This window comes from Bos taurus, chromosome 29, assembly GCF_002263795.3.
Source record: "Bos taurus isolate L1 Dominette 01449 registration number 42190680 breed Hereford chromosome 29, ARS-UCD2.0, whole genome shotgun sequence".
NCBI classification, from domain to species: domain Eukaryota; kingdom Metazoa; phylum Chordata; class Mammalia; order Artiodactyla; family Bovidae; genus Bos; species Bos taurus.
The window spans coordinates 5459951-5483592 of NC_037356.1; the positions used below are offsets into that span (position 1 = coordinate 5459951).

At 40.3% G+C, this 23642-nt stretch overlaps 1 pseudogene; it reads left to right on the forward strand.

Moving 5' to 3' along the window:
* The first annotated feature begins 13862 nt into the window (after nucleotides 1-13862).
* Nucleotides 13863-22443, forward strand: LOC788345 (tripartite motif-containing protein 64-like; annotated as a pseudogene).
* Nucleotides 22444-23642: the final 1199 nt, after the last annotated feature.

The following is a 23642-nucleotide window of genomic DNA, read 5'->3' on the forward strand; positions in this document are numbered from 1 at the left end:
GTTGCAAACAACTTGTCAATGAACATCGAGGTGCATGAATCCTTTGAACCACACTTTTCCCTGGATATATGCCCAGGAGTGGAATTGTTGAATCACATGGTAGCTTTATTCTTGTTATTTAAGGAGACTTTAACTGTTCTCCACAGTGGTTTACCAGTGTATATCCCATGAAGAGCAGGAAGTTTCCCTTTTCTCCACACTCTTGAGAGAGTTAAAGCTTAGGCGTCCAGGTCACCTTTAAGGAGGAGGTTAACACTCTCACTGATGCTTTCCTTATGCCTTGTGCAACAAGGTATCTTGCCTGAGAACTGACCTCTATAGGAACTAATGTTCACACAGCACAGTGTCTTACTGGTGGAAATGCTTTTCTTTGGCTTTATGTTAATGATTATAATTGTAACAGATCTTGCCCAGGAAACTGTTTCTCAAGATTCATACCCCTGAAACATGGACCCGTACCATTCTCCCCAGCTAATCTTGTGCCAAATTATCTCTGGATGTGTGCCTTGGGAAAGGGTCTGGTGGAACTCTTACAACCTTGAGGTCTTTTTATCTATTCTCAGTAGCCAGCTGAGAAGTACATAAGGCCCCACTTAAACTAGTGAGGTAGGCACTCTCCTGCCTCTTCCAGTGATTTTGCTGGAAGCCTTCTCCATCACTGTTACTTTAATAAACTTTATTGCACAAAGCACTGAGTGACTGGGCCTGCATGCTCTGGTCTCAGGCTGAATCCAAGTCTCAGGCAGGCATGATCATGTACATGCTAGCAGTCTCAATGCTGAGCTACCACTCTCCCCAGAGTTTACCTTTTGTAATAGCTTTGACGATGGTCATTCTGACTCATGTGAGGTTAGATCCCATTGTAGCTTTGATTTGCATTTCTCCAGTAAATATTGATGTCAAAAATCTTTTCTTGTGCTGCTTGGCCATTCACATGTTTTGTTAGAAGAAATATCTATTTAGGCCATCTGCCCATTTTTTACTTTTATGTATATATATATAAGCACTCTCTCTCTATATATATATATTGAGTCAAATGAGCTCTTTATAAATTTTTGGAGACAAATCTATTGTTGGTCTCATCTTTTTCAAATATTTCCTCCCATTCTGTGGGTTTTCTTTCTGTTTTGTTTACAGTTTCCTTTGCTGTGGAGAAGGTTTTGAGTTTAATTAGATTCTATTTGCTTTATTTTTTTTTAATTTCCTTTACTCTAAGAGAAGGCTCAAAAAAAAAAGTATTTTTCTATGATTTATGGTAAAGAGTGTTCTATGTCTTCATCTAAGAGTTTTATAGTATATAGTCTCACATTTAGGTTGTTAACCCATTTTGAGTTTATTTATGTGTATCAAAGCAGTCAATCCTAAAGGAAATTAACTCTGAATATTTATTGGAAGGACTGTTGCTGAAGATAAAGCTCCAGTACTTTGGCCACCTGATGCAAAGAGCCAACTCACTGGAAAAGACCTTGATGCTGGGAAAGATTGAAGGTGAAAGGAGAAGGGGGCAACAGAAGAAATGGTTAGATAATATCACTGACTCAATGAATATGAATTGGAGCAAGCTCTGGGAGACGGGGACAGTGGAGCCTGGTGAGCTACAGTTTTAGGGGGTTGCAAAGCATTGGATACAACTTAGTGACTGATCAACAGTTAAAGAAAGTTCTATTTCATATTTTCACTTGAAGCTACTGTGTTCTCCCAGAACCTCTTGTTGAACAAACTGTATTTCCTCCATTTAAAGAAGATATTTTAAAGAGGTACTTTAGGCTGCTGCTGCTGCTAAGTCGCTTCAGTCGTGTCCAACTCTGTGCGACCCCACAGACGGCAGCCCACCAGGCTCTGCTGTCCCTGGGATTCTCCAGGCAAGAACACTGGAGTGGGTTGCCATTTCCTTCTCCAATGCATGAAAGTGAAAAGTGAAAGGGAAGTCATTCAGTTGTGTCTGACTCTTAGCGACCCCATGGACTGCAGCCCACCAGATTTCTCCATCCATGGGATTTTCCAGGCAAGAGTACTGGAGTGGGGTGCCATTGCCTTCTCCGACTTTAGGCTAATATATGATTTTTGTGTGCATAAGCTGTTATTTATTAACATTTTAAGACTAATACATCTATTGAGAACAATGATCACCAAAAAAAAAAAAAAATGACTTCATACACTAAAGATTATAAAGTTAAAGATTAAAAGGCTGATGTCAGTCAAGTTCAGAAAAGGTGATTTAAGACATGAACATTACAGTTATTATCATTGTTAGCATTTCCATATTATTGACACTGAAATTAGAAATGTTTACTAAAATGATGCATTTATTGAGAAACAGAGTACATATTCCAGCCATTTTCAGAATAGGCAATCATGTGTAGTAAGCAGAAAATAAGAGAATATTTATAATTCTATAGGTATAGAATTTATAATTCTATAAGTTATGCTAAATGGTATGTGGCCCTGTCATATATTTTTAGTTGAATCTCAAATAAGGACAGCAAGAAGAGATCAGTTGTTTAGTTGGTTCTAAACAGAAGCTTTAGTTGTCAGTGTAGCAGTCCCTCATGTATGGTTATTCAGTTTATGTCATTCCTGAAAGTTTAAATTTGGTCTTGCTTGGTTTTAATTTGCTCTATATTACTGCTGCATTTTTTATGCATTGTACACAAATATTTGTTATTTTTATAATTACTAACTTTTGAGAAAATATATGAAAATTGTCTTAGGCAGAATAAATGTAACGCTGTTAGATAATATCAAAACAACAGAAAGGCAAGGGGTATGTGAACATGACTGGTCAGAACATCCACTCAAAAGATTTCAAATAAGACATGGATGAATTTCTCTCAAACATTTTTACTTTGAAAACTTAAGAAGTGAGACTACAGTCCCCAAAATACCTATGTAATAGTAAAGTGTTGTTTATATATTAAATAATATTAAAGACAAAAGACACAAATACATTTTGTGTAAAGTACTGAAAAGTGTAAAGTACTAAAGTACTGAAAAAATTAAATTTTATGTGTTCTTCAAGTAAGCTGTCAAGATTTTGACATTGCCAGATTTCACAGAGTTCATTTTATATATATATATATATATATATATATATATATATATATATATTTACTTTTTCTACATGATTTAAGGAGTTTCCATTTGCTATAGATATAATAATAGCTGTTGTTCTTCATAGAAGCACCTGTTTGAACTCCCTTTTGTATTCATTTCCTATTTTCTTGGAGGAAAGAAAATGAAAAGACTCCTTGTGTAGACACCCTCTGCCTCTCAGAACATGGAAATCCCACAAGCTAATCTGATTTTTGCTCTTTCTGCAGGGGATAACGTTCTGACTCAGACAATGACCACTCACAATATAAGCCTTTCTGAGATGACTGCCATGGCAAGTCCAGACAGACCAGGGTGGAGAGACTCTTGTGGTGTGGGGAGCTCAGGCCTTCCACTTCCGGGAGGCAGTACTGAAAGGTGGATGTGACCCACTCCTCCGACTGGACTGTGAGAGTCTGTACAAACAGCTTGACAAGTGATACCTCTATCATTATTGATTCTGAAGAAGCATTTCTTTTTTCTATGAAGGTGAACAATTATTAATTTCTGCCCCCCCAGCTTCCTACCCATAGTTCAGTATGTGAAAAGTCCTCTGTGTAGCATTCGATTGTTTCTGGATTATGACAATGGAGCTGTGAGCTTCTGGTGTTTCCAGAGGATCCCTCATATATAGCTTCCTTCTTTCTTGCTTCTCCTCCCATCTGGAGTTTTCTGTTGCCTTAGGTCTCCATGAATTGCCAAGTTCTGTGACAGTGTATTTGGTGACTTTTTGTCTGAGGAAAATATAGCCCTGAAACATCGTGTGAGGCTACAGGATGATACCTGTCTGTCTCTGATCTCACTGTGATTTAATGGAACATTATGATTGTGTGTTTATAAAGTAGCATAACCAGGTTGAAAGTATAACTTTGTTAATTAAGTTATCTAATAATAAAAACCCTTGTGGAGCATTTCTCAAACATAATCAGTGGATATTTGGTTTACATACAATAGTTTTATTAGAATAAAAGTTGCATGCCATAAGTTTCATGTACACTGTAGGAAATGTCTCTTCCTTGCATAGCTGAAACATATTTGAGTAGAAGAATGACATGGTATATATTGCAGCCTCATAAACTAAAGAAATATCTCAGTTTTCTTCAAGCGTGACCTACCTGTGTGGATTCATGTGTTTGATAGACATTGTGAAACCCTTTCTCTTTGTCAAACATTTAGACTTTTCACTAAACCCTAGTCATCCACCATATCATAGCTCATCAGCAGATTATCCAGGAAGTTTTTCCTGACTGTACAGCTCAGCTTAGTTTCTATTAAAACATACTGTCTGGTGAGATACCGTCTTATCATAATATCCAACAGAATTTCTTTAAATACCTAAGTGCATTTTACTAGGGGACTGCAGATTCTGAGAAAGTAAGCACAGTCTTTGCCTTATTTACTTCTCTGTTCCCACTGTCCAGTTCAGCACTTAGAACGTGGCACACAATAAATAAAAGGTGAATGAATAAGCAAATACATGAGTGAAAGAGTTAAAACTCTGAAATATTCTATGGTTATTGAAGTTTTCCAAAATCTACCTAACATATTACAAATAAAATAATAATGAATAATGTCAACAAGAGATGGGAAATTGATTTTCAAAGTCATAATAAAAAAAATTTCATTAGCTTGAGATTTGAAATATCTATAGTGTAATATTATTATATGGGGCTTCCCAGGTGGCACAGAGGTAAAAAATCTGCCTTCCAATGCAAGAAACACAAAAGTTGCGAGTTCAATCCTTGATCAGTAAGATCCCCTGGAGAAGGAAACAGCAACCAGTTTGTAGGCTAATTTTCCTCAGTTTGTAGATAACAGAGGTAAGTGCCTCTGAGAGTCATGACAGTGGAAGCAGACAGGCAAAAAGAAAAATGAGAAAGATTTTCTAAGAATGATACAAATTCACCTGATGTTTCTGCCTGATTAATATAATATGAGAAAAAGTTCTGATGAACTTTTTCAGGTTAATGTGTATTAGTAAACACTGACGAAGCCTGTGGCACCAAAAGAGGAACTCTTTCGGGAATCCTCACTGCAGTGATGAGTCAGTCTTGCTGTCCATGTGCGGGCCTGTGACCCCGGAGCCTATTTCAGGAGCCATCACTGGGTGATGATCAGGCTCAGCCACTTGCTGTGAACTTGCAGCAATACACAGGTCAGAACTTTCCTGTGCCGTGAAAAATAATCAGGGAAACATAGCTATGATTTCCCTACCCTTTATAATCTCAGAATTTTTACAATATTTCCCAGTTTTTTCTGTAGATTTGCTGATTGTTCTTGAGACTGATATTTTTCCAATCAGAACTCCAAGAATGTCATAGCCTGTTATTTTTTTCCAGAAAGAATCTAGGTGGAGGCTCTTCTATGAGAGACAACTTCATTGTCAATGTCCATCGCAGCACTGTTTATAATAGCCAGGACATGGAAGCAACCTAGATGCCCATCAGCAGATGAATGGATAAGAAAGCTGTGGTACATATACACAATGGAGTATTACTCAGCCATTAAAAAGAATACATTTGAATCAGTTCTAATGAGGTGGATGAAACTGGAGCCTATTATACAGAGTGAAGTAAGCCAGAAGGAAAAACATAAATACAGTATACTAACGCATATATATGGAATTTAGAAAGATGGTAACGATAACCCTGTATACGAGACAGCAAAAGAGACACTGATGTATAGAACAGTCTTATGGACTCTGTGGGAGAGGGTGGGAAGATTTGGGAGAATGGCATTGAAACATGTGAAATGTCATGTATGAAACGAGATGCCAGTCCAGGTTCAGTGCACGATGCTGGATGCTTGGGGCTGGTGCGCTGGGAAGGCCCAGGGGGATGGTATGGGGAGGTTGGGAGGGAGGAGGGTTCAGGATGGGGAGCATGTGTATATCTGAAATTAAAAGAGTAAAAAAAAAAAAAAAAAGGATATTACTGGACTCCCCTGTGGTTTCCAAGGTGTAAAGTTCCTAACAGTACAGGACAGCGCCCTCTCCTGGTCTCCTGCCTCTCCTGGTCTCCTGCTCTCCTCCACTATGTCATCTAAAAGTGAAGGTCACTCAGTCCTGTGCAACTCTTTGCCACCCAGGGACTATACAGTCCATGGAATTCTCCAGGCAAGAATACTGGCATGGGTAGCCATTCCCTTCTCCAGGGGAATCTTTCAAACCAAGGGATCAAACCCAAGTCTCCCACGTTGCAGGAAAATTCTTTACCAGCTGAACCACAAGGGAAGCCCAAGAATACTGGAGTGGGTAGCCTATCCCTTCTCCACCAGATCTTCCTGAATTAGGAATTGAACTGGGATCTCCGGCATTGCAGCTGGATTCTTTACCAACTGAGCTATCAGGAAAGCCCGTATGTCATGTAGGTTTTTTTTTTTTTTTTTTTCTCTTGATGACTCAGTGGGTAAAGAATTCACATAAAATGTAGTGCACGGGATACATAAGACACGGGTTTGATCCCTGGGTCAGGAAGATCCTCTGGAGGAGGAAATGACAACCTACTCCAGTATTCTTGACTGAAAAATTCAACGGACAGAGAACCTTGTAGGCTACAGTCCAAAGGGTCCCAAAGAGTCAGACGTGGCTAAGGACATGTGCACTGTGCACACCAAACACGTATTTTGGAAACTTTCTCAATTTCCTAAACCCTTCCACGGCAATATGTTTTTAACTCCAGTATATCTGATTAATTCAAACTTCTCTTACTCTAAAGAATTGTGGTCAACATGGGACGCTATTAAGTGAAATGAAACTTGGAAATTAAGACAAATATCTCTTAAATCTCCCATTAAAGAGCTGTAACTTCCTAGACAACCTGCTCATGTTGGTAGTAGGAATGGAACAGACAGGAAACTGAATGAGAGCATGGAATTGTGGGAGGAGGAGAGGAAAGGGAGCAGCATGGTTTCAAATCTCACTAGTCTCCTCTGATACAAGCTCCTCTCATGTGCGCACACACACACACATATATACACAACACACAAGTGTGCATATATATATATATACAAAAAATATATATATATATATATATGTGTGCGTGTTTCATATATATGTCTTTACATATTTCATTCTGGTGAAGTCACACCATGGTTTACACTTGTTATCCATGAAGTTGTTGTCTGGAAATAATTGAACTCCCCAAATATGAATTTCATACCTTCATTTCATGAACAATATAATAGTCCTAAATTTCATTGACCCATCCAGGCTCATCACCCACTAGATTTACTTGTCTGTCTGAGTTTGCCTGCATTCGCTCTGTGACACTTCTTCAGAAGGCAGAGGCCTTCAGATTCCATTTTTCAACACGGGATACACTCAGTCTCCCCCAAATACCACTGACTGCACTGACATAGCCCTCTAGTCTCTGATGGGTATTCTCAACATCACTGAACTAAAATTCTTTCACATTTTATTCTTTTCATTCAGTTCTTTTTTTGTTTGTTTTTTGTTGTTTTTTTAAAATTTTATTTTATTTTTAAACTTTGCATAATTGTATTAGTTTTGCCAAATATCAAAATGAATCCGCCACAGGTATACATGTGTTCCCCATCCTGAACCCTCCTCCCTCCTCCCTCCCCATACCATCCCTCTGGGTCGTCCAAGCACACTAGCCCCAAGCATCCAGTATTGTGCATCAAACCTGGACTGGCATCTCGTTTCATACATGATATTTTACATGTTTCAGTGCCATTCTCCCAAATCTTCCCACCCTCTCCCTCTCCCACAGAGTCCATAAGACTGTTCTATACATCAGTGTCTCTTTTGCTGTCTCGTACACCGGGTTATTTTGTTACCATCTTTCTAAATTCCATATATATGTGTTAGTATACTGTATTGGTGTTTTTCCTTCTGGCTTACTTCACTCTGTATAATAGGCTCCAGTTTCATCCACCTCATTAGGACTGATTCAAATGTATTCTTTTTAATGACTGAGTAATACTCCATTGTGTATATGTACCACTGCTTTCTTATCCATTCATCTGCTGATGGACATCTAGGTTGCTTCCATGTCCTGGCTATTATAAACAGTGCTGCGATGAACATTGGGGTACACATGTCTCTTTCCCTTCTGGTTTCCTCAGTGTGTATGCCCAGCAGTGGGATTGCTGGATCATAAGGCAGTTCTATTTCCAGTTTTTTAAGGAATCTCCACACTGTTCTCCATAGTGGCTGTACTAGTTTGCATTCCCACCAACAGTGTAAGAGGGTTCCCTTTTCTCCACACCCTCTCCAGCATTTATTATTTGTAGACTTTTGGATTGCAGCCATTCTGACTGGTGTGAAATGGTACCTCATAGTGGCTTTTCATTCAGTTCTGCATGAAATTTTTCCTTCAGAATATTTTTATTTGTTTATTTTTTGTTTTGTTCTTCTGTTTAGGTTACACACTATTGCTTTTCTCTTTATGTCTGTAACTCCACACACAATACCTGTCATTGGTTTTTCTCTAAGACTCCTGATCCTCATTGCTTGCATATGACCTCATACCTTCTCATTCTACTATTCAATATGTATGCACAGTGGAAATATTGATGCTAGGTTGTGGAGTTAAAGATTATGTCATTGTTTTGTACAATACAAGATTGACTAGAAAATAATAGACAATTTGTGAAAGAAATATGATATTGTCTGTTAAGTTTGGGCAACTACCTCTTCAGGTTTTCTTTATTATACTGTGTTTCCATTCTAGTCCTCAAAACATTTTTCTATTTATTCAGTGATGGGCTATGACACTTCACTCAGGGAAGGTTACTAGATGAGAAAATTTATTTATTTTTCAATTTTCATTGCAATATCCTTGATTTTCAAGGTTATGTTAGTTCCTCTTGTACAGTCTGGTGAATCAATTATATACATACATGTATCCACTCTTTTTTACAAAAGATTTTTTTCCCGTACAGGTGATTACAGAGTATAGAATAGAATTTCCCGTGCTACACAGTAGATCCTTATTTCTGACAGTTTCATGCATAGGAATGGGTGTATGATCATCCAGATCCCCACTTAATACCTCCCATCCTCCACCCTGTTTCTTAGCGCCTGGTACCTTAGGTTTGTTTTCTACATCTGTGTCTTTCTTTTGTAAATAACCTCATTGGTACCATTATTTTACATGGTCAATATCACACAATCTTTACCTTTCTTTGTCTGACTCAGTCGCTTCTCTCCTGAGTTCACCCTGAATAGAGAACCACCCTCGGGGCCTCGCACAGGAAGAGGCAGCAGGAGGGCAGGTGCAATGCTGGGGAAACTGCAGGATTCAGGAGCCAGTGGAGCTCCTGACAGCCTCGATGAGGCCGCAGGCCAGAATCCACACTGATCCCCTCCGGCTCAGTGGTCCAGCAGCCCTGTTTCCAACACTGACTCTCGCCAAGACCCGCAGAAGGTGCCCGTGGATCTGCGTTCTTTTCTGACACTCGGGCCACGTCTGTCGGGACACAGTATCCTCAGGACTGCCAGAGTCTGGGGCCCTGTCAGGCACTTGCAGACAAAAAGATATTGGGGTTCCCTGGAGCAGTCCATTTAAGATCCGGGAATAGGGCCATTCTCCCATTGCCATGCACGTCCTCCTGACTCCCTACTGGGCCTTTGGGTTCCTGGGCAGACAGAAACCAAATTCCTTCCCAGAAACGCGGGGTCTGCGCCCTGTGGTCGTGCGGACTTAGCGTCCCTCCCGGAGCCCCTGGAATGGGTGTCTGAGCGCCTCCAGCCCCATGTGCCCACCTCGGGCGGGTCCCTCAGTGGCAGGGCTGGAGCCCACTGACCACCAGGATGGCCCAGGCTCATACCCTGGCAGACCAGGCTCTCCTGAAAGACACGCTGCTCTCGGGGAAGGCACATCACTGTAGAAGGAGGTGGCTCCATCAGTGATGATGCCAGAAAAAGGACAGGGTCTAGGACTGTCCTAGGACTCCAAACACCCATCTCCAGGGGGAAACCTTGACCCTGAGTCGGGGTTGGGGTTGCTTGTCTCCAGCCCTGCAGGTCAGAGAGGCCTGAGGACCGCTTTATGCTCTCCTTCCCACTGCAGTGACCTTGGAATTCTAGGCTGTAGGAGTTCAAACTCTGGAGCTGAAGCCTTTATATACTATTTTTGATTCAATATTTTTCTGTAGCAACACTTACATTTTTTGCTATATGTTTATTTTTCAAAATAAAAATCAGTAATGGTGATTTCAAAACATCACACTTGTATCATCCTCTGAAAGGCTCACATTGTGAATGGTAATTTTCTGACTGAGAATGTTATCCAAGGGAGAAAGAGAAAAACCAGGTCAGTTAATGGCATTTCCATATCCTCAGAGAGAAATCTCTCTATTCAGTGAGTTAGTTCAGTTTCCCTTCTCCAAGGAAAGACAGAGCACAAACCCTAGAGAGTTCAGACTGACTTTTCTAGGAAGAACAAAAGTTATTAGTATCACTACCGCATATAGAAACACCTCCAATCACGTAGAGAGAGTAAAACAAAAGCAAGAGAGGTATATTATAAACTGTGAAGTCTGATTTAATGTCAGCCTCTTGATACTTTGGGGCTTCCCAGGAGGCTCAGTGGCAAAAAAAAAAAAAAAAAAAAAATCTGCATGCTAATGCAGATGACACAGGAGATAGGGTTTGATCTCTGGGTCAGGAAGATCCCCTGAAAAAGGAAATGGCAACCTCCTCCAGTATTCTTCCTGGGAAATCCCATGGACAGAGGAGCCTGGCAGGCTATATAGTCCATGGAGTCACAGAGTCACACACAACTGAGCACGCACAAGCTCTGTTATCTTGATACTTTTTTTCAGGACTCACCCAAAACATTATTTTTATCTTTTAGTAGAAAGTTTTTCTTGTGTCCCTTTTCTTAAATGCATGGAGCATGTAGATGGCACTTTGCTATCACGTGGATATTTACTGGGGGATTTTCTCTACCTATTACATTTTCAAGGGTCCAAAAATTTGATAGCACTTCATCAATGAATACAGGAAACTTCAAAAAGGATGTTCCAGATAACCATGTTCACATATCTCTTGCCTTTCAGTTACTTGATATTGATCTAATATTTAGATTCTGTATATGATCCTTACAATTATTTGACCTAAGACAATTTTAGTGTTTTTTGTCAACTCTTCCTGATTTTACAAATAATAAATATTCTTTGTGCAATGAATAGTATATTCAGTTATAATACAGAAAAAATGAAAAACCAGCAATGGCACCTATGGGAATATAAAATCTTACCATATTATGTTTTAAAAATATAAATTATATCCAATTTAAACTTTCCTCTTTTTCTCAGACATTATTTCAATTTTCAACTCATTGAACTTCATTCCCTTCCCCTATCCAGTCAGGTAAGGCAAAGTTTGCTGCATTTTAGAGAACAAGCAGGCTTGCTGTGATGGAACAAGCTAAGTCACCGCGACTCCTAGAAGGAAAATCACGTCCCTCTTCTCACTTGAGGGCTTCCCAGGTGGTGCTAATGGTAAAGAACCTACCGATGCAGGACACATAAGAGCTGAGGGTTCGATCCCTTGGTTGGGAAGAACCCCTGGAGGAGGGCATGGCAATCCACTCCAGTATTCTTGCCTAGATTATCTCACAGACAGAGGATTCTGGTGGGCTACGGTCCCTGGGTTTTGCAAAGAGTCTGACTCAACTGAAGAAACTTAGCACTCACACATTCTCACTTGTTACTGGTGAGATTACTGGTTGCTGCAATTAGACTATCATATAGTTTGTGAAATGAAGATATGAAATTCAGTCCTGGGGAGTTCAGTTACTTCCAAACAACAACTTCTGGCTATCTTGGCCAGAGCAGTATGTGTACTTAGGGGGAGCTTGAGTACACGGCTTGAAAAATAGAATGTGAGGGATTCCTCATTCTGAAGAAATATCTCCGAATGAATGCAGGCAAATTCAGAAAGGCAAGTAAATCTAGTGGGTGATAGGTCTAGATGGGTAGGTGCTATTAAAACTATAATTAGTTCATTAAATGGAGGTGTGAAATTTATACTTGGATAGTTTATTCCAAAACAAAACTCCGTAAGTTACAAAGGTGAATTCATGATGAGACTTTTATCAGAGGTTGGATTGTGGTGATTGGATCAAGTAGGTTTCAAACATTTGAATTCAATCATTGGCATCCTGATGTGTTTCCAAATCTGCAAAATCTAATCATGTGCACCTATACCTTTTCATGGAGTTGGTAACCCTATCACTTGGAAGAAAGGGGAGTGGTCATTGGAGAATATAAAACATTCAGCAAGAACCAAGTTCAGTCTTCTCTGGAGCCCAGAGCTGTGGTGTGTGGAGTTGGCTGAGCTGTGAAGACTTTTCAAAGTTTCTGCCACCAGCAGTGGAGCATCTAAATCCTGAACTGAATTTGAGAGTTACCCACTGAAAAGGAGTGGAAACTTCATGAACTACAACCAAAGTGAGTTCTGATCAAGGTACAATGAAATTCTGATATGTTCAGTTAAAAATAAAACTTTAATGGCAGTCCTGCACACAAAAGCTAGTTGTATTTATTCTGTCAGTACTATCTATGTTTCAGCACTTCCTCAAGCATTGATTCCATGTGGGATTTGCAGACAAATAACTTATTTTTACCTACAAGATATCAAGTAACCTCCTTATCAAAGGTGGGTAAAAATAGAAAATTAGTAAATATTGTTGAGATGATGAAAGCAGTTAATCTATAGAAAAGGATTTAATTCAATGCTGAGAAATACTAGGCAACACATATTAAGTTCTCCTATTATAGTTTTAATATTATCATGGTCCTTGATGCTATCAGTCTACAAATGATTATATTCATGTTGACTATTGTTTCCTGATTATTATGATACCTGAACATTCACCAGTTCAAAATATGACATGCCATGATGATATGAACTGACTCCAGGAAAACTTGCTTTCCTGAACTAGAAGTGACATTTTTTTTTCTTCTTTTTGTCTTGAAAGCAGCAGTTTTGCTATTTAAGCTGGAAGCAAGCTGTGAACTCTTTAGGACATCAGATTAAAGCCAAGATTGATTGCATGAAGTTTAAGTTCTTTGTAAACAAATTTCTTTGTCTTTAGAAAAGCACTCTGTCACTTTTAATGATAGAAGGAACTGAGGCCCTGAGGAGAGAAATGAAGGGTGTGCTAGTGTGGCTTCCACTCAGGGAGTCGTGGAGGTCGAGAGAGAGACAGACAGGTTCTGTGTGTGCTTCTGTCAGAATCAGCTAACAAAGTAACTCTGAAGTCATCCCAACACTTACCCTCCAACTAATCTTTAAGGGGCTTCCAGGGAGTTCCGTGGTAAAGAGTCCACCCGCCAATGCAGAAGATTCAGGAAAAATGGGTTCAGCCGCTCAGTTGGGAAGAGCCCTTGGAGAAGGGAAAGGCAACCCTTTCCAGGATTCTCGCCTGGGAAATCCCAAGGGCAGAGGAGCCTGGTGGGCTATAGTCCATGGTGTAGCAACGAGTCAGACAGGAGTGAGCAGACTCACACTAATCTTTAAGCTTCTCCATGTATTAATAATTTTAGTATGATTGAAATCCTGGTTTATTTGAAACAAAAACGTTGCTAAGGACTCTTACTGTATTTCATCTTTTGTATAATAGTAAATCCAAGGTGTATGCAGTCACCATTTCTAGGTTTGTTCTGGGGAGGTAAGCAAATAGGGAAATTAGAGTTCAAGACAGGACTTTGTCCAAAGGATTTATTTTTCCTGATGAGGGCAGAAGAAAGACTTTTTCTCTTACCCTCTCTTATTTCTTTCTTTAATTTTCAGAAACATGGATTCAGACACACTGCAGGTCTTCCAGAGGGAACTCACCTGTTCCATCTGCATGAACTGCTTCCTGGACCCCATCACCATAGACTGTGGGCACAGCTTCTGCCGTCCCTGTCTGAGCCTTTGCTGGGAAGAAGGCCAGACTCCAAGGAGGTGCCCAGAGTGCAGGGGAATATCAGAGAGGCCCGATTTCAAAACCAATATTGCCCTCAAGAGGCTGGCTTCCCTTGCCAGGCAGGCCAGAGCTGACCACGACCACAGCTCTGAGGAGCAGATCTGTGTGACACACCAGGAAGCCAAAGGCCTCTTCTGTGAGGCTGACCAGACCCTGCTCTGTGGGCCCTGCTCTGAACGCCCCGAGCACGCAGCTCACAGCTACAGTCCAATACACAGGGCTGCTGAGGAATCCCGGGTAGGTGATGCCTCTCAAGCAGTTTGGGATCTAGAGGCTCCTAAGTCAGAGAGGAAGATGAGGATGCTGTGATGGTGATGAGGGTGGAGATAGTGGAGGTGGGATTTCTGAATGTGGATCCTCACATATAATGTGTCCTTTCAGTGTTGTTTCCCAATTGTCCACACATGTGGAAATGCAGCATCCCAGGGCGGGTGGCACCAGGGCCACAGGCTTCTGATGGGAGCTTGAGGCTTTCTTACTCGGGCTATTACAGTCTGGGTCTCAGTATCATGGGACATGGATTCCATTATCCGTAAAGTCCCCCCAGTTCTCTAGTATACACTTCTATTCCTTGATATTCAAATATTGGCATCAAATTAATGTGGAAAAGTCTGACAACAGCCTCCTAAGTCAAGTTCTGTGTAACTAATAAATGCCTTTTCTCATGAATAATGGGATTAAATTTACAGTGTCATCTTCTGTGTCACTAAATCCTGAGGGTATTTTGCAGGAGAAACTCCTGAAGAGAATGAGCTCTTTATGGAAAATGAGAGAAGAAATCCAAATCAGTCTGAATCAGGAAGCCTACACAACTCATTCCTTTGAGGTAAGAATAAAAATGTTCCTATTTATTTGTATAAATATTGATATAATTTTACCTTAGATATTTTTTTTAGGTCTATGTAAGTTCCTGTGAAAGGCTACTGGTCTTTTCCCTGGAGGAGTGGTTTCAAATGACTGATCAGTAATTGGAATGAGAACAGGCTAATATATGCTAGTTCAAAGAATGCTAGTATATTCGAAGACCAAGGCATGAAATGTATTCCAAGGCCACATTTTGAAGATTGGAATAAGCCTTTTCAGACATGGGGTATAAGACGCATTGCACTAACTGTGACTGTGAAGGAGAAGAGAGGAAGAGAGTCGTAACTAGAGGAAAACTGATGGCTCAGGGGTAAAGAATCTGCCTGCAGTGCGGGTGCCACAACAGACCTGGATTACATCCCTGGGTTGGGAAGATGCCCTGGAGGAGGAAATAGCAGCCCACCCCAGTATTCCTGCCTGGAGAAACCATGGACAGAGGAGCCTGGTGAGCTATAGTCCACTAGGTCACAAAGAGTTGTGCATGACTGAAGAGAGTCAGCATGCAGGAAAAAAGAAAATACATATATTCAAAATGAGGTTTACTTCATGAAAGAATATTTAGAAGAATCAGAGAAAGGAACAAGAAAAAAACAAGACTCAGGTCGGAGAGGAAATAACTGATGGGTAAGAACCCGGAAGAATCTTCCTTGGGACACAGCCTGGGCTCCCTCAGATGACTTGATTTAAACAGGGAAAGAGATTAGGAATTCAGAGAAAGCATGGGCAATAGGGACCTGAAAATATTCAAGACTCTTTGAATGCATGTGGCAGTTTGTCAGGAACTTCCTTGATGACACTAAGGAAATAATATTTGAAGTTTTCTTTTAAATGTGAACATACGTAATGCTTTGGATCCACTATCTCTGCAGGACTATGTGGCCTTAAGGAAGGTGATGATCAAGCTTGAATATCAGAGGATGCTTCTGTTGCTCCGGGAGGAGGAGCAACTGCATCTGGAGGCCCTGGAGCGAGAAGCCAAAGAGATTTGTGAAGAACTCAAGGAGAGTGTGTTCAGAATGTCTCAGTACAGAGAAAGTCTGAAAGAAATGTATAAAGAGCTGACTGAGATGTGCCACAAGCCGGACATGGAGCTGCTCCAGGTGAGAAAGGAGGGTCCATCCTCAGAGAGAGAAATACTCTTCTAGACGAGTGCTGTGACACTGAAATATTACCTATCCAGACAGATGATTACACAATCAGCAAGATTCTGTGACCAGGGGAAAGTTAATTTTCTTGGAGTAAATCTCAGTATACATTCCCCTAAACCCTTGGCACTCTCTGTTATCCACTCTTCCTGAAGACACTGAGGTTCTTATTGTCATACAGACAAGATATTTAGAACTGGTATCAATTTTAATGCAACCGATGGTTCTTTTTATGCAATTGTCTGCTTTACCTTAATTGTTACCATAAGTGGTGAGATCACTTCCTGAAGACAGCAGTGGGCAGTGAGTGACAATTGAAACCTAGATGTTGCTGCAGCATTGTGCAGACCCTTCCTGCCCCCTTTGCTTCCTTAATGAGACCTGAGGAAGACCATCATGTCTTAGGTTAGGGTCTGTTATGAAGATTGCTTCTGAGTGTTACTTAGAAGAGATTTAGAAAATTATGTCTTATTATGAAACAAGAATAGGAATAGGAGATGGAAACAGAATTCTAATGATTAACATGATTTTTTTTTCCTTTGCAGGGCTTGGAAAATGTGCTGGAAACGTGAGTATACATTAATGATTTTTGATTTCTGAAACATTTTTGTCTTTTTGATGAAGTGGACCCAAAGTTCTTGCTTGGGACCTGGGGATTGATTTCAGGTCCTCCCCCATATCTAAATCTCAGGACAGGATTCTTTATACATAATAACATGTTATTCGCAGATAACTAATACACATGCTCCTGTACACTTTGTCATCTCTAGACAACTTTACAACATATACAGTATAAAGTAAATGCTATATAAGTCATTCCCTGGTATGTGGCATTTTCAATTTTTACATTTTTGGAAGTTTCTGGACTGTTTTGTGAATTTTTTCCACTCAGAACAAAACCAAAGGGGAAGGAAGTTTACACGGGAATTTGGGATTGACTGGTACGCACTGTATATGAAATATAGTTAGAATAGTAGCTCTGATCCTATGATAAAATAAAAGAATAAATAAGCAAATACATAGCCCAGAATGTACAGATTGAATGCATGTGTGAATCCACAAGTACAGAAGCCTAGCATATGGATTACCACATTGTCTTTTTGGCCATTTTCTATTTTATTTCAAAAGAATTTCAAGGGTTTCTGACCCTTGGTCTCAGTCATTTCCTTTTCATTTGACTGCAATCAACTATATCTGAAAACCTGCTGCCATTCTGGGCTTTGTTCCACCTACTCAACCCATTCTCTCCAGCTTGACCACAATAAACCTTAGCGAGGGATTTTTCTAAGACATCACAGAGGAAGCACCTATCCTAGTGGATTAAAAGGTGAAAAAGGCATGAAAGAGGCATATTCCCTATCATGACAAGAGACTGTGATTTTGTTAATACTGAGTAGCAGTGACTCAGCCTGTTCCATCACAGCAAGCGCCCTGCAGGCAGAACCTCACACGGAGCGCCTTTCTGCTGCCCACTTCTAAGTGAGACATTCAGGACCAGGACAGCCAGGTTGGACCTGGGTCACTTTGCTGGACTGACAAGAGTAAACATGTCTGGTCAGTGAGCACTTCTGTTTAGACACAGAATGCATCCTGGATGACTGCTTTGTGAGTGAAGTCTCACAGGCTTAGCCTGAATTTTTTGCTCTCTGTAAAATACCCAGGATCTTTGAATCGATGGAATTGAGGAAGGGAATGAAGTTTAGTGAGTGCAAATTTGGAATATTGTCTGAGAAAAATGGGGAAAATGAAATTTGATGTAATTTCTATTTAGTAAAATATATGGCAACATTTTTATATTCTCAAATGAGTAGAATATATTATATATGCAAATCACCAAAAGTAGGAGAATCCTGAGAACATATGGGATCCTGTGGTAAAGTCTGCTGTTTTGCCATGCCCATGTGATTAGCCATTGGTCTTGACATGGAATCGATGTCCTTTGTACAGGACTCATCTGGCACAGATACAGAAGCCTCAGCCCGTGAACCCAGAGCTCCCTTCCTGGCCTGTCTCTGGATTTCTACACATGCTGAACAACTTCAGAGGTAAGAGTCAGCCTTTTGGTGATCAGGACTACATTTCATTAGAGCTTCTTGGGAACAACCCTTCTTTCATTTTCATTTTATTTCTTTTTTTTTTCTTTTTTGGTTATGAAGGTGGTGCATAAATTCCTGAAGTTGCTAACACCTTTTCTACCTCTTTCAGTTCAGTTCAGTCGCTCAGTCTTGTCTGACTCTTGGCGATCCCATGGACTGCAGCACGCCAGGCTTCCCCATCCATCACCAACTCCTGGAGTTTACTCAAACTCATGTCCACTGAACCAGGGATGCCACCCAACCATCTCATCCTCTGTCGTTCCCTTCTCCTCTCGCCTTCAGTATTTCCCAGCATCAGGGACTTTTCAAATGAGCGAGTTCATCACATCAGGTGCCAAAGTATTGGAGTTTCAGCCTTAGCATCAGTCCATCCAGTGAATATTTAGGACGAATATCCTCTAGGATGGACTGGCTGGATCTCCTTAATGTCAAAGGGACTCTCAACAGTCTTCTCCAACACCATAGTTCAAAAACATCAATTCTTCCATGCTCACTTTCTTTATAGTCCAAGTCTCACATCCATACATGACTACTGGAAAAACCATAGCTTTGACTAGATGGATCTTTGTAAGCAAAGTAATATCTCTGCTTTTTAAAATGCTATCTAGGTTGGTCATAAATTTTCTCCCAAGGAGCAAGCATCTTTTAATTCCATGGCTGCAGTCACCACTGGCAGTGACTTTGGACCACATCCCCCCCCCCCAATAGTCTATCACTTTTTTGTTGTTTCCCCATCTATTTCCCATGAAGTGATGGGACCAGATGCCATGATCTTAGTTTTCTGAACGTTGAGTTTTAACCCAACTTTTTCACCCTCTTCCTTCACTTTCATTAAGAGGCTCTTTAGTTCTTCTTCACTTTCTGCCATAAGGGTGGTATCATCTGCATATCTGAGATTATTTATACTTCTCCCAACTGTCATTATTCCAGCTTGGGCTTCATCCAGTCAAGCATTTCTCATGACGTACTCTGAATTTAAGTTAGATAAGCAGGGTGATAATATACAGCCTTGACTTATGCCTTTCTCGATTTGGAAACAGTCTGTTGTTCCATGTCCAGTTCTAACTGTTGCTTCTTGACCTGTATGCAGATTTCTCAGGAGACAGGTGGTCTTGTATTCCCATCTCTTTAGAATTTTCCACAGTTTGTTGTGATCCACACATTCAAAGGCTTTGTGTATTCAATGAAGCAGAAATAGAATGTTTTTCTGGAACTGTCTTTTTTTTTTCTGATGATCCAGCAGATGTTGGTAATTTGATCTCTGGTTCCTCTGGCTTTTCTAAATGCAGCTTGAACATCTGGAAGTTCAGGGTTCAAGTACTGTTGAAGCCTGGGTTGGAGAATTTTGAGCATTACTTTACTCGCATTTGAGATGAGTGCAGTTGTGCAGTAGTTTGAGCATTCTTTGGCATTGCCTTTCTAAGGGGTTGGAATGAAAACTGACCTTTTCCAGTCCTGTGGCTACTGCTGAGTTTTCCAAATTTGTTGACATATAGAGTGAAGCACTTTCACAGCATCATCTTTTAGGATCAAAGAGCTCAACTGAAGTCCATCACCTCCACTAACTTTGTTCACAGTGATGCTTCCTAAGGCCCGCTTGACTTTGCATTCCATGATGTCAGGCTCTAGGTGAGTGATCACACCATCGTGGTTATTTGGGTCATGAACATCTTTTTTGTATAGTTCTTTTGTGTATTCTTGCCTCCTCTTCTTATTATCTTCTGCTTCTGTTAGGTCCATACCGTTTCTGTCCTTTATCGTGCCCATTTTTGCCTGAAATGTTCCCTTGGTATCTCTACTTTTCTTGAAGAGATCTCTAGTCTTTCCCATTCTATTGTTTTACTCTACTTCTTTGCATTGATCACTGAGGAAGGCTTTCTTATCTCTCCTTGCTATTCTTTGGAACTCTACATTCAAATGGGCATATTTTTCCTTTTCTCCTTTTCCTTTATGTACTCATCTTTTCACTGTTATTTATAAAGCCTCCTCAGACAACAATATACCTTTTTGCTTTTCTTTTTCTTGGGGATGGTCTTGATCACTGCCTCCTGTACAGTGTCATGAACCTCTGTCCATAGTTCTTCAGGCATTCTCTATATCAGATCTAATCCCCTGAATCTATTTCTCACTTCCACTGCATAGTCACAAGGGATTTGATTTAGGTCATACCTGAATGGCCTCATGGTTTTCCCTACTTTCTTCAATTTAAGTCTGAATTTGTCAATAAGGATTTCATGGTCTGAGCCACACTCAGCTCTCGGTCTTGTTTTTACTGACTGTGTAAAGCTCCTCCATTATTGGCTGCAAAGAATATAATCAATCTGATTTCAATATTGACCATCTGGTGATCCACGTGTAGAATCTTCTCACATGTTGTTAGAAGAGGGTGTTTGCTATGACTAGTGCATTCTCTTGGCAAAACTCTATTAGCCTTTGCCCTGCTTCATTCTGTACTCCAAGGCCAAATTTGCCTGTTACTCCAGGTATTCCTTGACTTCCTATTTTTTTATTCCAGTCCCCTATAATGAAAATGACATCTTTTTTTGGTGTTAGTTCTAGAAGGACTTGTAGGTCTTCCTAGAACTGTTCAACTTCATTTTCTGCAGCATTACTGGTTGAGGCATAGAGTTGGATTACTGTGATATTGAATGGCTTGCCTTGGAAATGAACAAATGATTCTGTGGTTTCTGAGACTGCATCCAAGTACTGCATTTCAGACTCTTTTGTTGCCTCTATAGTCAGATTATAAACACCAAGTCTGATGTTTGCCACCTGTAATTTCCTGAAAATGCAAAACCATATATATATATGACATAGGATGAGCAAAGGGAGAGCAACCAGGTTGTTACTGTGATTATAGAGACTGAATATTTGGTTCTGTGAGTGACCATCGATATGTTGTTTACTCAGTTTATTTCACTCTTGAGCTTAAATCCATCATTGCTGCTTTTAATTTACTGTATGGGCTTTCCTGGTGGCTCAGATGATAAAGAGTCTGCCTGCGATGCAGGAGACCCAGGTTCGAGCCCTGGGTCGGGAAGATCCCTGGAGAAGGGAACGGAAATCCACTCCAGTATTCTTGCCTGGACAATTCCATGGAAAGAGGAGCCTGGTGGGCTACATACAGTCCACGTGGTCGCAAAGAGTAAAACAGGACTGAAGGATAACACTTTCACTTTCACTTCATTACAGCTACACTTATTACACATTGTACATAGAAGATTTATTATTTCTAAAATTAGGAATAAATGACAGAAAAATTGAAATGGCTTTGGCAGAAGAATTATAACACTCTCAATCTTACAACAACTTTAAGGCAAGGGATGCATGAACACTGTCAGTTAGAATAACTTTTTTGAAGCTTCCAAATTATTCACGGATGGATTTCTATCAATTCTTTTGACCTTTGAAAATGTAATAGGTACAGATTATACCCCCATAAGTGTCCACGTGATAACAAAGTGCCATCTACAGTTTCCATAGTATTAAGTACAAAGGACACAAGAAAAGTTTTCTAATATAAGAATCAATGCTTTTAGGTGAATCCTAAAGTAAACTTTGAAGAGATTGACCATAGTCAACTTCACCCAGTTCATGATATATGTCTTTTTTTTAATTTTCTCTCTTGATTTGATGTACTTCTGTGTGCCCACAGAGATAGTAATACTTTTATTCTTCAGAGAAGAGTCATCTAACTCCCCTTTGCTGTTTTGTTTTGATTTCCTTGGAGAAGGAATTAAAAAGCTTATTGTGTAGAAGGCCTCTGCCTCTCAGAGACATGGAAATTCGACTGGCTAACAGTTTTTACTCTTTCTGCAGTGGATAATGTTCTGAGTCTGACAACGATCGTTCACCATGCGATCCTCGATGATGCAAGTGTGCTGTTTGAGGATGACCACCCCATCGCGTCCAGACAGCCCCAGGGCGAGTCGTGTGTTGTGTCCTGGGGAGCTTGGGACTTCACCTCTGGGAGGCATTACTGGGAACTGGACGTGGCCCAGTCTTCCAGCTGGGTTCTGGGTGTCTGTAAAAGCATCTTCACAAGTGATACCAGTATCAGTATTGGTGCTGAAGAAGCATTTTTTCTGTGTTCTACAAAGGTGAACAGTCAGTATATTCTGTCCACCACCTCCCCACCCTTAGTGCAGTTTGTGAAAAGGCCTCTGGTAAGATTGGCGTGTTTTTGGATTATGACAATGGAACTGTGAGCTTCTATGATGTTTTCAGAAGTTCCCTCATATATTTTCCTTCCTTCTGCCTTCTCCCCCTATGATACCTTTCCTTTGCCTTAAATCTCCATGAATTGTCCATTTTTTGGACCATTATTTAGGCTTCTTTTCTGGGGATATTGCTGCCCTTCACTTCATGGGAGGCCACAGGATACCTGACTGTGTCCAGCAGCACATTGTTATTTAATGTAACATGGTGATTGTATGTTTATAAAATGGCATAAAGGTGTTATATGCATAAGTCTGTTAATTAAATTTTAATAAACATTTATTATGGAGTATTTCATAGAATATAGTCAATTGCTTTTCTTTTTAAAATAAGGATTATTTTAAACTAAATTTATATACCATAAAGGTCACTACCTTTTAAACTACATAATCAATGGTTTTTAGAACTATACAAAATTATAAAACCAAGACTGTCTCATTGTGGGACATGTGCGTGACCTCGAAAAGGAACCAATGCCCAGTACCATTTACTCACTCTCAGCATATACCATCTCATCACACTCTTCAGCAAACTTTTCTCAAGTTAGTAAATTTTTTACTACTTGAGGGAAATTCTGTGACAGTTCAGATAGTTCTCATCTTATTTCATATTATTGTTACATTCCCACTCTCCGTGCAGTACTCAGAACAGAAAAAAAAAAAAAAAAAAAAAAAAAAAAAAAAAAAAAAAAAAAAAAAAAAAGAAAAGGGGGAAAGAAAGAAATTAGGGAAATGGAAGGCTTTGAAAAAGCTGAACTTCCAAGTTAAGAAAAACTTTTTGGGCCACCTCAAATGCGAAGAAAGGCTGAACTCAATCCTTGAAAAAGGCTCCCTCTGATTGCCTGAGAGGGATTGGGCAGGAGGAGAGAAGGGGACAACAGAGGATGAAGATGGCTGGTATGGCATCAGTTGACTCGATGGAGCCGTGGAGTCTGAGTGAGTCTGAGTGAACTCCAGAGTTTGTGTGGACAGGGAGTTCCTGGTGTGGTGGCGTGTCATTCACGGGGTCCCAAAGAGTCGACAACAACTGAGTGACTGAACTGAACTGAGAGTGAATACCATTAAGAATTAAGGGTCTAATATATACCAACAGCCTTTTCTGGTTCTCTTAGCAACAGATAGAAGATGTGGGACTATTTGAGTTTCAAGTTTCAGTCAATTCAGTCGTGTACCAGTTGTTCTTTGAAACTCCGAATGGACTGCTGTGCAACGCCAGGCTTCCCCTGTCCGAATCATTCAAATCTCCCAGAACCTACTCACCTATGTTCCCATCGAGTTGGTTGA